Source organism: Bidens hawaiensis, unplaced genomic scaffold, assembly GCF_021521415.1.
Source record: "Bidens hawaiensis isolate Kalapana, Puna unplaced genomic scaffold, B.hawaiensis_p1.1 tig00021494_1, whole genome shotgun sequence".
In the NCBI taxonomy this organism is placed as follows: Eukaryota; Viridiplantae; Streptophyta; class Magnoliopsida; order Asterales; family Asteraceae; genus Bidens; species Bidens hawaiensis.
Window position 1 is genome coordinate 307,301 of NW_027493331.1, and position 13,798 is coordinate 321,098.

Genomic DNA, 13,798 nt, shown 5'->3' on the forward strand with positions numbered 1-13,798 from the left:
AAAATTTTAAGGGATTCTCTGAGACGGCCTGGTTATGTTTTATTTAAAGTGAACCAAATGAAGATTATGTATATGTTTCATGCTTATTATCTGATCCATGCAGGAGGCTAGAGCTGCGATGAACGTTTCATCAGCACGAAACCTTATGCGAGAATTGCAGGCGCTACTAGATCAGTGGAAAAAAAATAGTGAACCAAAAACAGCTCGTATGAAAAAACGCAAGGAACCATTGAAGAACCACACGGAAACAGAACACGAGCAAGCTGAAGTTCACACAAATGTGAAGTGTCATATTGAACGGATGGCACGCATCAACGAGCGGTTCAAGAAAGGGTTTAAAGATACTGGTCATGCAATTTCAATGCTGTGGAAGATTGAAGGAGTAGTCACAAAGCTGCCTGCGTCGCATTGGGCTAAGTTGCAAGTAAGTTTTAATAGTTTGTGCGCTGAGGCGGAAGCTAGCATGGGTGTTATGGCGGATCGTTTGAAGATCCAATGTGATAATAAGTGAACTTGCTATCGCATCACATCCGCCTTGTCGACAAATGTAAGTTCTTGATTTTTTATAGTTTTTTTAAAACCGTTACTATATACTAATTATGTGGTGAGATCTGGTACAAATAAAATTAACATACGAAACATACAAATAACTAGAGTAATTACAGTTTTGAACTAGAGTAATTATGTTATAAAAATGATATAGTGTAATAAGAATTATTGAGTTATAGTGTAATAATAATTACTCTAGTGTTAACATAATTACGCAAGTTATTGTTGGGTTCGTAGGCCTTGTTGGCCCGGTTTATTATATGAAGTCAAAAGAGGAGACAGGTGTGGGCGGTCGGGCCCAAGCCCGGCCCGGTTTAGATTTCTTGCATAATAATTTACTAACCCTAGTTCAGTCTCTATATAAACAACATTATGTACTTGTAATATTTGGTCACTCAATAAAGATATACCTAGTTGCCACCCGTGGACGTAGGTCAGTTTAGACCGAACCACGTTAAATCCTCGTGTTCGTTTATTGCTTTCGTGTGTGTGTTCAGTTTCGTGTGTGCGTTTAATCCTAACAAGTGGTATCTAGAGCTTAGGTTCGGATCACGCGAAGAACACGTTGAACAAGCCGAGTCGCCGCCAAACCATCCAGCCGCCGCCACCCTACTGCGCTAGGGTTCCGCCGCCGCTACGGTTCTCCAATTGTCGTTAGGGTTTACACCGCCGCTGTTTCGCCGCCACTAAACCCAGCCCGACGATCGCGACTAGGGTTCAGTCCACTGCCATACACCACCAGTAACCACCGTAGTTATTCACGCCGTGGATCAGTTCGTTTTCGGCAGTTCAATCGCTGACCTAAGAAGATCAACGTGGTCAAGGTGTTGTTGTCAAGAAGTGGAAGGTTGAGCCAGTTTTTTTTTTTTTGGACCGTGTGTTAGGGCAGTAGGCCATTTAACTTTTTTTTTAGGCCACGTTGAATTAAAAGGTTGAGTTTGGGCTTAGGAGTTAGACCAGATCAATTTTTTGGGCTTTTAAATTACAAGGGCAACAAGCTCAAATTTGATTGTGTGGGCCAAAGTTTGGGCAGTTTAGCCCGTAAAGAAATTTGGGTCGATATCCTATTTTGCCAAGTACGAGCCAGGAACAGTTGAATCAAGATCTTATTTTTGTTGAAGAACAGTTGTCAAGTCAGAAGAAGCATTAAAGAAGCAGTGAACCAGTGTCAACCGCGCTTGACAGGTTTTATCGTTTCAGTTTAAAGTTTCAGTTTCTGATTTTCAGTTCGATATTCCGCTGCGTATAAATAGGTTGATTTTTAACAGAGTTTAGTAGAACAGTTGTTAAGTTCAGGCCCGTGCCATTGTTGTGTCTGTCTCTGTTTTTATCCAGTTTTTCATTTTAGTCATTGTTATGGCAGAAGACGGAAAGGTTTCGATACAGAAGTTTGACGGACAGAAGTTCGGTTGGTGGAAGATGCAGATTGAGGCACTACTTTGTCAGAAAGACTTGGATGTAGTGCTTGAGGATGAAAAACCAGAAAAGTTGTCAGAAGCAGATTGGAAGAAGTTAGACAAGAAAGCTAGGGCTTGCATTACATTGTCGTTGTCGGAAGATGTGGCGTTTAACGTCATGAAAGAAACCACAGCCCGTGGTATGATGGACGCACTATCCAACATGTATGAGAAGCCTTCGGCAGCAAATAAGGTCTATCTTATCAGAGAGCTAGTGACAACTCGAATGAAAGAGGGTGGGTCAGTTACAACTCATATCAATAATCTTAATTCGATCTTATCCCGCTTAGTGTCAGTTGACATTAAGTTTGATGATGAAGTTCAAGGCCTCTTGTTATTATCCTCTTTGCCCGACAGTTGGTCGCAAACAGTGACTGCAGTTTGTAGTTCGTCTACAAATATTACTTTCGATGGGATTCAAGATCTGATTCTGGGAGAAGATTCAAGACGCAGAAGTTCAGGTGAATCATCAGGCAATATGCTAGTCACAGAAGGTAGAGGTAGGGGAAAACAGCGAGGCAGTGGGAGTAGGAAGAGGAGTCAGTCTAAGACTCGTAAGGATATTGAATGTTGGGGTTGTAAAGAGAAAGGACACTTCAGGAATCAGTGTCCGAATGGTAAGAAAAAGGTGAACGTTACAGAAGACGACACAGATGACGGGGTCAGTAGTGATGAGGCTTTGGTTTGTAGTGTTGAGAGTAGCGTTGATGCTTGGGTGATGGATTCTGGTGCATCGTTTCATGCCACTCACTGTAGTGAAACGATGAAGAATCTTAAATTTGGGGATTTTGGAAAGGTTCGACTAGCGAATGATGATATTTTAGAGGTTACGGGTATGGGAGACGTTGATTTGATAACTTCAGCCGATACTTCTTGGACTTTGAAAGACGTGAGGGTTATTCCAAGTTTGAAGAAACGTTTGATATCAGTTGGGCAGTTGGATGACCAAGGGCACGATGTTAAGTTCGGGAATGAGCAGTGGAAAGTAGTCAAAGGGAATCTCGTTGTTGCTCGTGGCAAGAAAATGGGTTCGTTGTATATGGTCGATATGTCACCGAAAGGAGTGGATCCAGTTTTGGTGAAAGACAAAATCCGGTTCACAGAATCTCGTGGGCAGAAGAAGGTTCGTTTTGCAAGTAACAAACCCAGAGCCAAAGTGAAGATTCAGGATGAACGAGCTAGGAAGGTTAAATCAGTTGGGGGACATCGTGACAGTGGGAGCACATGTCGTGTTTCAGTTACAGTTCCAGGTCGACAGTGGATTAAGAAAACCAGTATTCCAGCTGTAAAAGTCTCTACAATGAATTACTTGCTGAATATGGAGAGTGTTTGTTCTCAGGTTATCTCAGGATCCGGTAGTTCGTTACAATGGGAGCCGGTAGGGACAGAGAATGGGTCAGGGGCAGTTTCAGCCGTGACTGACGTGTTGGAGCTCCGGGGAGCTTCAACGGGCCTTCAGGTTAATTGATGAGAAGGCGGTGGCAACTAGAAGAAGTTTAATGTTCAGATTACAGAAGTACAATCAGGAGTGCAGACGAGAGTACTCAAGGCCTCCGAGTGGGAGATTGTTGGGTTCGTAGGCCTTGTTGGCCCGGTTTATTATATGAAGTCAAAAGAGGAGACGGGTGTGGGCGGTCGGGCCCAAGCCCGGCCCGGTTTAGATTTCTTGCATAATAATTTACTAACCCTAGTTCAGTCTCTATATAAACAACATTATGTACTTGTAATATTTGGTCACTCAATAAAGATATACCTAGTTGCCACCCGTGGACGTAGGTCAGTTTAGACCGAACCACGTTAAATCCTCGTGTTCGTTTATTGCTTTCGTGTGTGTGTTCAGTTTCGTGTGTGCGTTTAATCCTAACAGTTATTTGTACACTTCTCACGATAAAAGTTGTATTATAGTATTATAGGAGTTACGATAAATATAATTATTCATATTAAGTAAAACTTATACTTTTAATCAATGTTTTAAAAATTGGTTTTTAACTCGTACTGGATTGGGTTAAAAATGGGATAACCGGTAACCGGGTTGAATAGTTTACCTTGTAATGTTATATAAATGCAACTTCAACTAAAAAAAATAGCCCAAAAGTATATGATTCCATAATAAAACATAATCCAAAAGTTAATCCACAATTAAAAAAAATAATACAAAAGCACTCGATTTTCAAAAAATAATCCAGAAGTTTACTTGTTTCAATATTAAACTTTAAGTTAAAAGTAATTTTTAATACATACAAGCCGAAAATGTTAAAAATGTCTTGGGCTTAAAACCGGTTTGCCAGTTTAAACTGGTATTTTAGAAAAAAAAACTGACGGTTCGATGTTCTAGCAAACCGCCCAATAATACCAGCCTGATATGCGAAACCTGGTTTTACCGGTTTTTAAAACACTTCTTTTAATTCTTTCAGGTTCTCCATCGTCTTGTTAATGTTCACCCTTTTGGGATGTTGAAGTTTATAATTTTTGTGCTTACAAGACTTAACTATTCAAGGATATGTGTTTTTGTGTAAGGCTTGAATAGTAATTGACTTATGTTTATATTTATGAAACAATAATATACATCTTGTGGGACAATATATTGATATTAAGGATGTGAGTACATTGCTAGCCATCCTTCTATGACTTTAATCTCTTCCATTCTTTGTGCAACCAACCATTCTGGATCACTATCCATTGGAGTATGCAAATCCCAACAATGATGACCTAATTATCATTTCCACATAACACACAATTAATAATATGTTTGTAGTCTTTTTTGCATGTTAGTTGTTACGCTACTCCGCTTGTCACATTACTGATACCCATGGTTGTAAAAATCCTGCTTAGGCGTCGATTAATCCCTGATTAATCGCTAATTGGTACCCGACCGACTGGTCGCCGATTAATCCGTATTTGGTCAAAGTTATGGGTGCAAACGAGCCGACCCAAGCCCGAGCTTGACAAGGCTCGAACTCGGCTCATATTTAACTTAAATGGGCTCAAGCTCTATTTTCAAAACTCGAGCTTGGCTCGTGAGTAGATTTCCAAGCTCAAGCTCGGCTCGGTCTCGGCTCGTTTACTATTTATTAATTAATTTTTATATATTTATAGTTATTTTTATACGATTTATTTTATTATAATTTTATGTATATAATAATACATATTATTTAGTTATATTTGGTTATTTTTTCATCATACTATATATATAAATTAATAATTATTAAAAATATATATATTAAAAAAATTAATGACAGGCTCGTTTAAGCTCGCGAGCTAGTTCGAGCTCGATAAGTGAAGCTCAGGCTCGGGTTCATCTATTAAGCGAGCTTACTTTTATGCTCATGCTCGGGCTCATGCTCGATTAAGCTCGGCTCGATCGCGCTTTTTCACGAGCCGATCTCGAGTAGCTCACGAGCGGCTCGGCTCGTTTGTACATGTAGTCATAATTGAAAATTATAAAAATAAAATTTGAAAAGTTACATGTAAATTTTAATCGGATTAATCGCTAGTTTCTATCTCATCGCCTGACTAGCGCTTACCGAGTTTTACAGCATTGGTGATACCACAAAATGGGGGAAAAAATAAATAAAACTTGTTTTGAACTTTTGATACCTTCTTGTGTATAAATAGCAACTATAGTGTCTGATATGTTTTGAAGAACTCTGTCATTTAAATAATTCATTTAATCAGTTAAAAATAATATTATAACCAAAAAATGTACAAAAAAAAGTCATGTTTCTTACCCTCCTGAGCTGTATGGATCTTGTAATCCATTAGAAAATATAATGTTACTTGCAAACATGTTCAACACATTTTTAATATCCTGCAAGACATATAAATCTATAACTTCTAAAGCAAGATCAACAAAAGAAAACAAAATAAAATGTTAAAACTTACATGGCCTCCAAACTCTATTGGTGCCCAATAAGGTCTTGGTGTAACACCAAATACTTGCTCACATTCTTTTGTAAAGTTAGCCATATCGAACGACTTCGCTTGAAACATCGTCTCATTGTCACCACGCCCCATTGGCATCACCATTTCGGTACGCGACTGCATAAAACAAAAATGTAATATGTTACATTATACAAACTTGGTGTCAAGTTACGTCAGACATAAGTTACTGACATATGCAGCATTTTTAATCATGCACGATATACTTAATAGTTATTTATCGATGAAAAAGATTGATAAGTATGTTAAGATATACGATTAAAATCTAAGAAGAGTAAAATGCGATTTACGTCCTTGTGTTTTGTTCAAATCTGCGGTTTTAGTCCAATATTTTCAAATTTGCGATTTTCGTTCCTATAGTTTTATTTCACTTGCAATAAAACCCGAACTCACTAACTCCGTTAAGTCTGGTCGTTAAACCCATCAGCGTGCCCCTCACGTGAGGGCAGTTTTGTCCTTTTTCTTTCGAAATAAATCTCAGCTCTAATTCGCAAGCCCCCTCACGTGAGGGGACGGGGTGTATTTGAGAAACAAAAAAGGACAAAATTTCCCCTCACGTGAAGGGCACACTGATAGGTTTAACGACTAGACTTAACGGGGTTAGTGGGGTTTGGTTTAATTGCAAGTACAATGAAACACGGGGATGAAAATCGCAAATTTGAAACTATTGGACTAAACCGTAGATTTGAACAAACCACAGGGACGAAAACTGCAGTTCACTCATCTAAGAAACATGTTCATATATTGCTTTTTATATAATCTCAACACGTCTACCTGCCAATCCCATCCGAAATCTTTGCTTAGACTATAAGGGAAAACTCGTTTACAACTTTGTCCATGTACCGCATTGTATCCAGCCGTGATTTTATTGAGAATGTATTCCTCATTATCGGTCGTATCAGATGCATTGCAAAAGGTGTATAGGGAATTATTTTTGTTATACCGAGCCATACCATTATATAGATACTCCAAATCGTCCTTGAGCTCCTGTGATGTGTTTAACGGCTTCGGCGAAAAAATATATAAAAATTTGAGATTAAACATACTAACAATTGTAACATCCCGAAATTTCAAAGGTAATATTAATTATATTACTTATTAATAGATGGGAAGTTTTCTCGGGTTATCAGGAAATAAATAAAAGAATAGGAGTTGGTAAGGGTCGGGCTAGTGTCGGGTAATGGAAGTGGGTTATGGACTTGGGTTAATTGAGATAGGTTAAATGAGAATGGGATTTCAGGGATATAAATACCCCCAAAATCCCAAAATATCTCATTTCTCACCAAACTCCCTAACACACACTCCTTACACCCTCAAAACACACATTCTAACCGATCTAGATTCGAAGCCGAGACCCGAGATTTGTTGATAGATCTGAGTTGGTAAGGTAAGAACTAATCTAACAAAGCTATTATTACTGAAAATGGTTAGGATTGGATGGGTTAACCGGACCCGAAACCCAACTGCTACTCAGTCATTTGTGGAAGAAGCTATGTATTGGTGGGAAAGTGTGGAGCAGAGAAAAACTAGGGATGAGATCAAGGCGTTGAGATGGGACGATCTGAAAGAGTTGGTGATGAAGAAGTTCTGTGCAGATGCAGAGGTTGAAAGGACGGAGATGAAGTTCCTGAATTTGAAGGCTGGTATGATGACGCATCGTGAGTATACTACTGAATTCAGCCGACTATCTAGATTGGTGCCTGATATGGTTGACACTGAGGTCAAAAGAATCAAATGTTATGTGAGGGGATTGCCACAAAAAGTCCGCATGTTGGTCAGGGCAAATAAACCTGCTACTTTTGACTCTGCTGTTGAACTTGCAGAAGTGGTTTATGCTGACCTGGCTGAGGACGATGTGGTGGTGGGGGAAAAGAAGGAGAAGAAATGGGCTACCTCTGCTAAGCGGTCTGGCGAGATGGTGACAACAACTGATGAGAGGAAGGCCAAGGTTGGGAACAAGGATGCATGTAAGACGTGTGGGCAAGTGCACCTGGGAGAATGCAAGACTGGGACAGACAGGTGCTATCGGTGTGGAAAGAGTGGGCATTATTCTCGAGAATGCCCTGATCGTCCAAAGTGCTTCAAATGCGGAAAAGCTGACCACATGGCTAGGGATTGCAAGGAATCAGGGGCGGTAGGTGCGAAAGGATGAAGACCTTGGGAAACTGCAGAGAGGAACACCTGATGAAGGAATAATTGCTCATGCAATGGTTTTATTAAATTACATTTGCTTAAGAACTTGTTTTGTGTTAAGGTTTAAAACTTATGTTTATCTGTGGCGTGTAATTATTTTGAGTTTGGTTAAGAATGATTATTATGTTATGATGAAAGGTTGTTTTAGACAATAGTGTTAAAAGTACTAATCGAAACCCTTAGAAGGATGAGATGAGTCTTGGTGCATCGAGGGTCTCATGGACAAGCTACCTTAAATAGCTAAAACACATGACCACCATTCGATGGCTGTAAAGTCGGAAGTAGGAAGGGTAACTCAGAAAGCGAAAGCAATTCTATAAAACGTGTAAATGTAAGAAGTTTTCCTTTTATAGGGAATAAGTTAGGTTTCGGGGACGAAACCTCTTTAAGGAGGGAAGACTTGTAACATCCCGAAATTTCAAAGGTAATATTAATTATATTACTTATTAATAGATGGGAAGTTTTCTCGGGTTATCAGGAAATAAATAAAAGAATAGGAGTTGGTAAGGGTCGGGCTAGTGTCGGGTAATGGAAGTGGGTTATGGACTTGGGTTAATTGAGATAGGTTAAATGAGAATGGGATTTCAGGGATATAAATACCCCCAAAATCCCAAAATATCTCATTTCTCACCAAACTCCCTAACACACACTCCTTACACCCTCAAAACACACATTCTAACCGATCTAGATTCGAAGCCGAGACCCGAGATTTGTTGATAGATCTGAGTTGGTAAGGTAAGAACTAATCTAACAAAGCTATTATTACTGAAAATGGTTAGGATTGGATGGGTTAACCGGACCCGAAACCCAACTGCCCAAATCGGACCCCTAAAACGTCGATTTTAGGCCGATTTGATGGTTGGGGTTTGTAGGCGCCGATCATACGGTTCCGTGGGTACCAAAATCGAGTTATTTGGCTAAGAAACGAAGGAGTTATGGGCAAACAGATCTGCAGCGCGACAACTTCGCCTGCAAGATTAAGTTCGCCTGATGAACTTCGCCTTCAAGCGTAACTTCGCCTTCAAGCGTAACTTCGCCTAAGGATAACTTCGCCTGAAGCCAAGTTCGCCTAAGGTTTAACTTCGCCTGAAGCCAAGTTCGCCTAAGGTTTAACTTCGCCTGAAGCCAAGTTCGCCTAAGGTATAACTTCGCCTGAAGCCAAGTTCGCCTAAGGATAACTTCGCCTGAAGCCAAGTTCGCCTAAGGTTTAACTTCGCCTGAAGCCAAGTTCGCCTAAGGTTTAACTTCGCCTGAAGCCAAGTTCGCCTAAGGTTTAACTTCGCCTGAAGCCAAGTTCGCCTAAGGTATAACTTCGCCTGAAGCCAAGTTCGCCTAAGGTTTAACTTCGCCTGAAGCGAAGTTCGTTTATAAAATAAATTAAAAACCTAATTGAAAATGTGTTAAGGCAGTTATCGAAAATAAAATTTTTCCAAGCTGACCTGGCAGCTTAACCCCAGCCAGGGGCTCTGCCCCTTGGACCCCGCTAGGGGCTGCCGCCCCTAGAACCCCGCTGCCAGGGGCGCTGCCCCCGGACCCCCGTTCGTTGTGGGTCATATATAGATAGAAATACAAAACGAGTAGTAGTAGTTAATTGATATGTGTAAATATTATACAGTTAGCCGTGCACTGCTCAAAGAGGGGAATAACTATTAACGGAGAGCGTAACAGTATTCAGGTGAGTTTCTAGCCCCATTTATGTGTTATGTTTTCGGGGCTGTGTGCATACTCGATGTGTTGTTAATACATTTATCCTAAGTGATAAGTGTATGCCATATGTGATATATGTGATGGATATGAATGGTTGCTTGTCGGTACGCGAACGATCTTCGGATATTGCGCGTACTGTCAGGTCAAAAATAAAGGTACGAATATTATACATCGAAGATGTATGAACATTACAAATGAATACTTGTCGGGGCGTGAACGATCTTCGGATATTGCACGTATCGACAAGAGGTATGGTTGTTAATGAATGATGTAAAGAACGCCTAGGGTGTTCTTATGCTATGATGTAATTATTGTATATGTGAAGTAGGTGTATACAGGTACACGAATGGTATGTGAGTTCTACGTTCGACATAGTAAGTTAGGATGGCAAATCCCTCTAGCTTTTGTCGGACATAGACTCGGCTGGTGATGACGTAGTTAAGGACTGCGGGCCTTATACGCAAAGTAGATGATAGATGTAAACGTAGATAGGGACGGTGGGCCTTATACGTGTTACAGATAATCGACGACAACGTAGTTAAGGACTGCGGACCTTATACGTATTATAGATAGGCATCAGCATAGGAAAGGACTGTGGACCTTATACGTGCTGTAGTTGTATTGTGGTAGCATAGGGGAGGACTGCGGACCTCGTACGTGCTATGGTTTAGGTTGCAACATAGGGGAGGACTGTGGGCCTTGTACGTGTTGTGGATGTAGGATGGTATAGGGAAGGACTGCGGACCTTGCACGTACCATAAAGGGTGAACATAGGTAAGGACTGCGGACCTTTGTACGTGTTCACGACCTTGAGTACAGGTATAGACGGTGAACTATGAACGTACTCTCGGTAGACTGAGGTTAGTGATTGTAGATATGTATGTATGTATGGTAGCAAGTATGTAAGTAGAACAGCAGGGTAACTAGTGAAGTATGGATATGTATCAACGGATATGTATGTATGTGTATGTATTGCATGACGTTTGATTAACTAGAACTCACTCAGCGTAGCTGACTTTTAGTATGCACGCAGGTGAGCTGATTACAGAGTTAGCATGAGGATGACACACGGCATGGATTGAACGGCTGGCATCTGAAGAAAGAAGTAAAGATGTTTTAAATATAAAGTTTTGTGTTATGGTATCAAAGAAAAGGTTTAACGTTTTGTAACAAATGATTGATGTTTTATATTCCGCGAAAAGTTTTAATAAACTCTGATTTGAAGAACTGTGTTTATGAGTAAATCCGACGCTAAAGTAGGGCTACCGGGTTCGGGGCCTTACAACAATGTTGAAAAATAATATTGGATGATTGTTGAAAGGGATAATGTATGTGTAACCCATACAAGCAAGTGCAATGTAGCAAATAGACTTACAAAACAATTTTTGAAAAATAATATTGGAAGATTATTCAAAGATGTAATGTAGAGGTGCACAAATTGGGTTTTCCTGATACTGGTTCCGGGTATGACCGGATATTGGTCATACCCGGTTCAGGTTCTGGTCCATGTATTGTCTTTAAAAACCACACCCTATGCATCGGGTTTGGGTTGGTATAGAACCAAGTATTTTAAAATCAGTTATTTGAATACCATATTTTCGGATATTTAAAAAAACCTTATTTTCGGGTATTTTTTGGTATAGATTGCGTTTTTTAAGGTGTTGCACTTTTTTGGAGTAATTTTTAGATATTTTTCAAGTATAGATCAAACATTTTTTAAAACATGGTTTTGGACATTGGAAAACCCGGTTCTGGTTTTCAGGTGTTACCGGATACAAATCAGGTCTAGTTCCAAATATGAGTTTTAGTACTGAAATGCATACCCTGTCCGTATCCTACGGGTAGTAAAAACCTGATTCCAAGATTTTTTTCAGGTTCGGTTTTTTTTTTCACTCTAATGCAATGTAGGCATGTAGCAACTAAACTTACAAGCAAGTGTTGAATAATTGAGAAAGTGTCAAAAGCCCATTGGGCTGAGCACCACCTCTATCAATTTCAGCCCAAGAATCTTTAATGGTTTTGTAGCAAGGCTCACTTGTACTCTGTGCAATTAAAGGTTGTATCAATGATATCTCCATATAATATATCTAGTTAATTGTTTTGCTCACTTACACTAAAATCATTAGACACCACTAGAGCATAACCATTTTCCGGTGTGAGATCCTTAAAATAGAGTATTGGGGCAGAAGCTGCCAATGCACTGTATGCTATGTGTGGATATTTTAAACGAAACCACGAGGCTAACACTAAACCCAAAAAAAATAAATTAAGTTTATAAGTATATATAAAAATAGTTATACGTAATATAATTAAACAAATAATAAATAAGCCGAACTTGTTTAGTTTAGACCTCTAAATAGAACTTACTTCCGCCATAGGATCCTCCAACAACTATAACGGGACAACTTTCAGCAGATAAGTTTTGTTTTAGATTAAGGATTATCTGAGCATAGTCTGCTAAGGCTTGTTCCGAACTAAAGAATCCAAGACTATTGGCATCCTTATATGCTTTGTCTTTTGATCCAAATGGCATTGAAGTCCCATAGTATCGATGCTACAAATCAGACATTATTTTGTATTATGTTTTTATATAGTGACTTAATCGTCTGGCCTTCTATGTTGTTTAATGAAACTTGTATTTAAAAGACTTACCTCTATATACACCAAGAGACCGTGGAACTGTGAAGCAAGGATCGGAAAAAATCCTGCCACAGACAGTTCGATAGTTACATCTACCTCAGCACCCATATAAACAAAGATTGGAGAACTCGTATTGGACCCGCCCCAATACTTGGAATTAACTATATACCGTTGTTGGAAAGTCATGTAACTTTCGGCTTATAGTTGAAATGATCAAGAGTTTGTGTATAGTTGTAGAATACAAAATCAGGTGAAAGGGGCACGTCCTTTGGATAATAAATGGGATTTTCGTTCACAATGCTTAATCGCGGTCTAGTGGTACCGTTGCGGTAGCAAATGTTACTAGGAGCATGGAGATCAAGGCTAGTATCAGAAATGATGTTTGTCTCATTTTTGAAATTCATATGTTTAGTTTTAGTGGAATAGATTTTTGTTTAGGATTTATAGTTGTTTCTCTTGTGTGTGTTAGGGCTAGACGTGCACAAAAAAACCGGTTCCGGAACCTAACTGGTGGAACCGAACCGGAACCGGTTCCAGTTCCAACCCGGTTGGTACAATACCCGGTTTGGGTATTTTTGTACCCGAAAATCGTACCCGGTTCTCATATTTGTATGTTAGTACAGTTCCAACCCGGTTCCTACCCGGTTCTTAATTGTAACCGGTTCGGTTCGTACCCGGAAAAACCGGTTCCGGCGGGTTTTTTTTTAAGAGTCAAACAAAAGTCAAAGTAGCCGTTGGAACCGGTTCCAACGGTAATATAGCCGTTGGAACCGGTTTTTTAGCCACCAATTAGCCGTTGGAACCGGTTCCAACAGTAATATAGCCGTTGGAACCGGTTTTCGAGAGACAATAGATCCGTTGGAACCGGTTCCAACGGTAATATAGCCGTTGGAACCGGTTTTTGATGCCCAAACCTATATATAACTTGTTTTCCACCACTAATTTCACCACCAAACTCAAAAACAAACTAAATACTACTCCTTTAGCAAACCCGTTCCGTTACCCGACCATCCAACTAAATATTATTATGGCACCCATCAAAAAAACTAACAATAAGGCTAAGAAGAGTGTTTTTGTTGCCCCCGTTCCTGTTACGGAGGACCCAAGGGTTGTTACGGTAGTCAACCATAACCGCAACCAAGACATATGGAAGAGTTGGGATTTGATTGTGGATGACGAAGGTTATCAAAAGGCTCGTTGAAAACTATGTGGTTCAATATTAAAGCACGATTCCAACTCTACTTTGAGAAAGCACATCGAGAAGCCATATTGCAAGGCGTTGAAAGGGATTGGCGCGACCGATCAAATTGACT

General features: G+C 39.8%; 1 pseudogene across 1 annotated transcript; it reads right to left on the reverse strand.

Annotated features, from left to right (window-relative positions):
* Positions 1–4,411: 4,411 nt before the first annotated feature.
* On the reverse strand, positions 4,412–12,889 carry LOC143563505 (uncharacterized; annotated as a pseudogene). Its single transcript, XR_013140681.1, has 9 exons — positions 12,498–12,889; positions 12,213–12,399; positions 11,958–12,091; positions 11,771–11,887; positions 6,720–6,950; positions 5,889–6,044; positions 5,735–5,814; positions 5,604–5,653; positions 4,412–4,715 (listed from the first exon to the last, which is right to left on the reverse strand). The product of XR_013140681.1 is annotated as an uncharacterized LOC143563505 (transcript).
* Between the last annotated feature and the right edge of the window lie 909 nt (positions 12,890–13,798).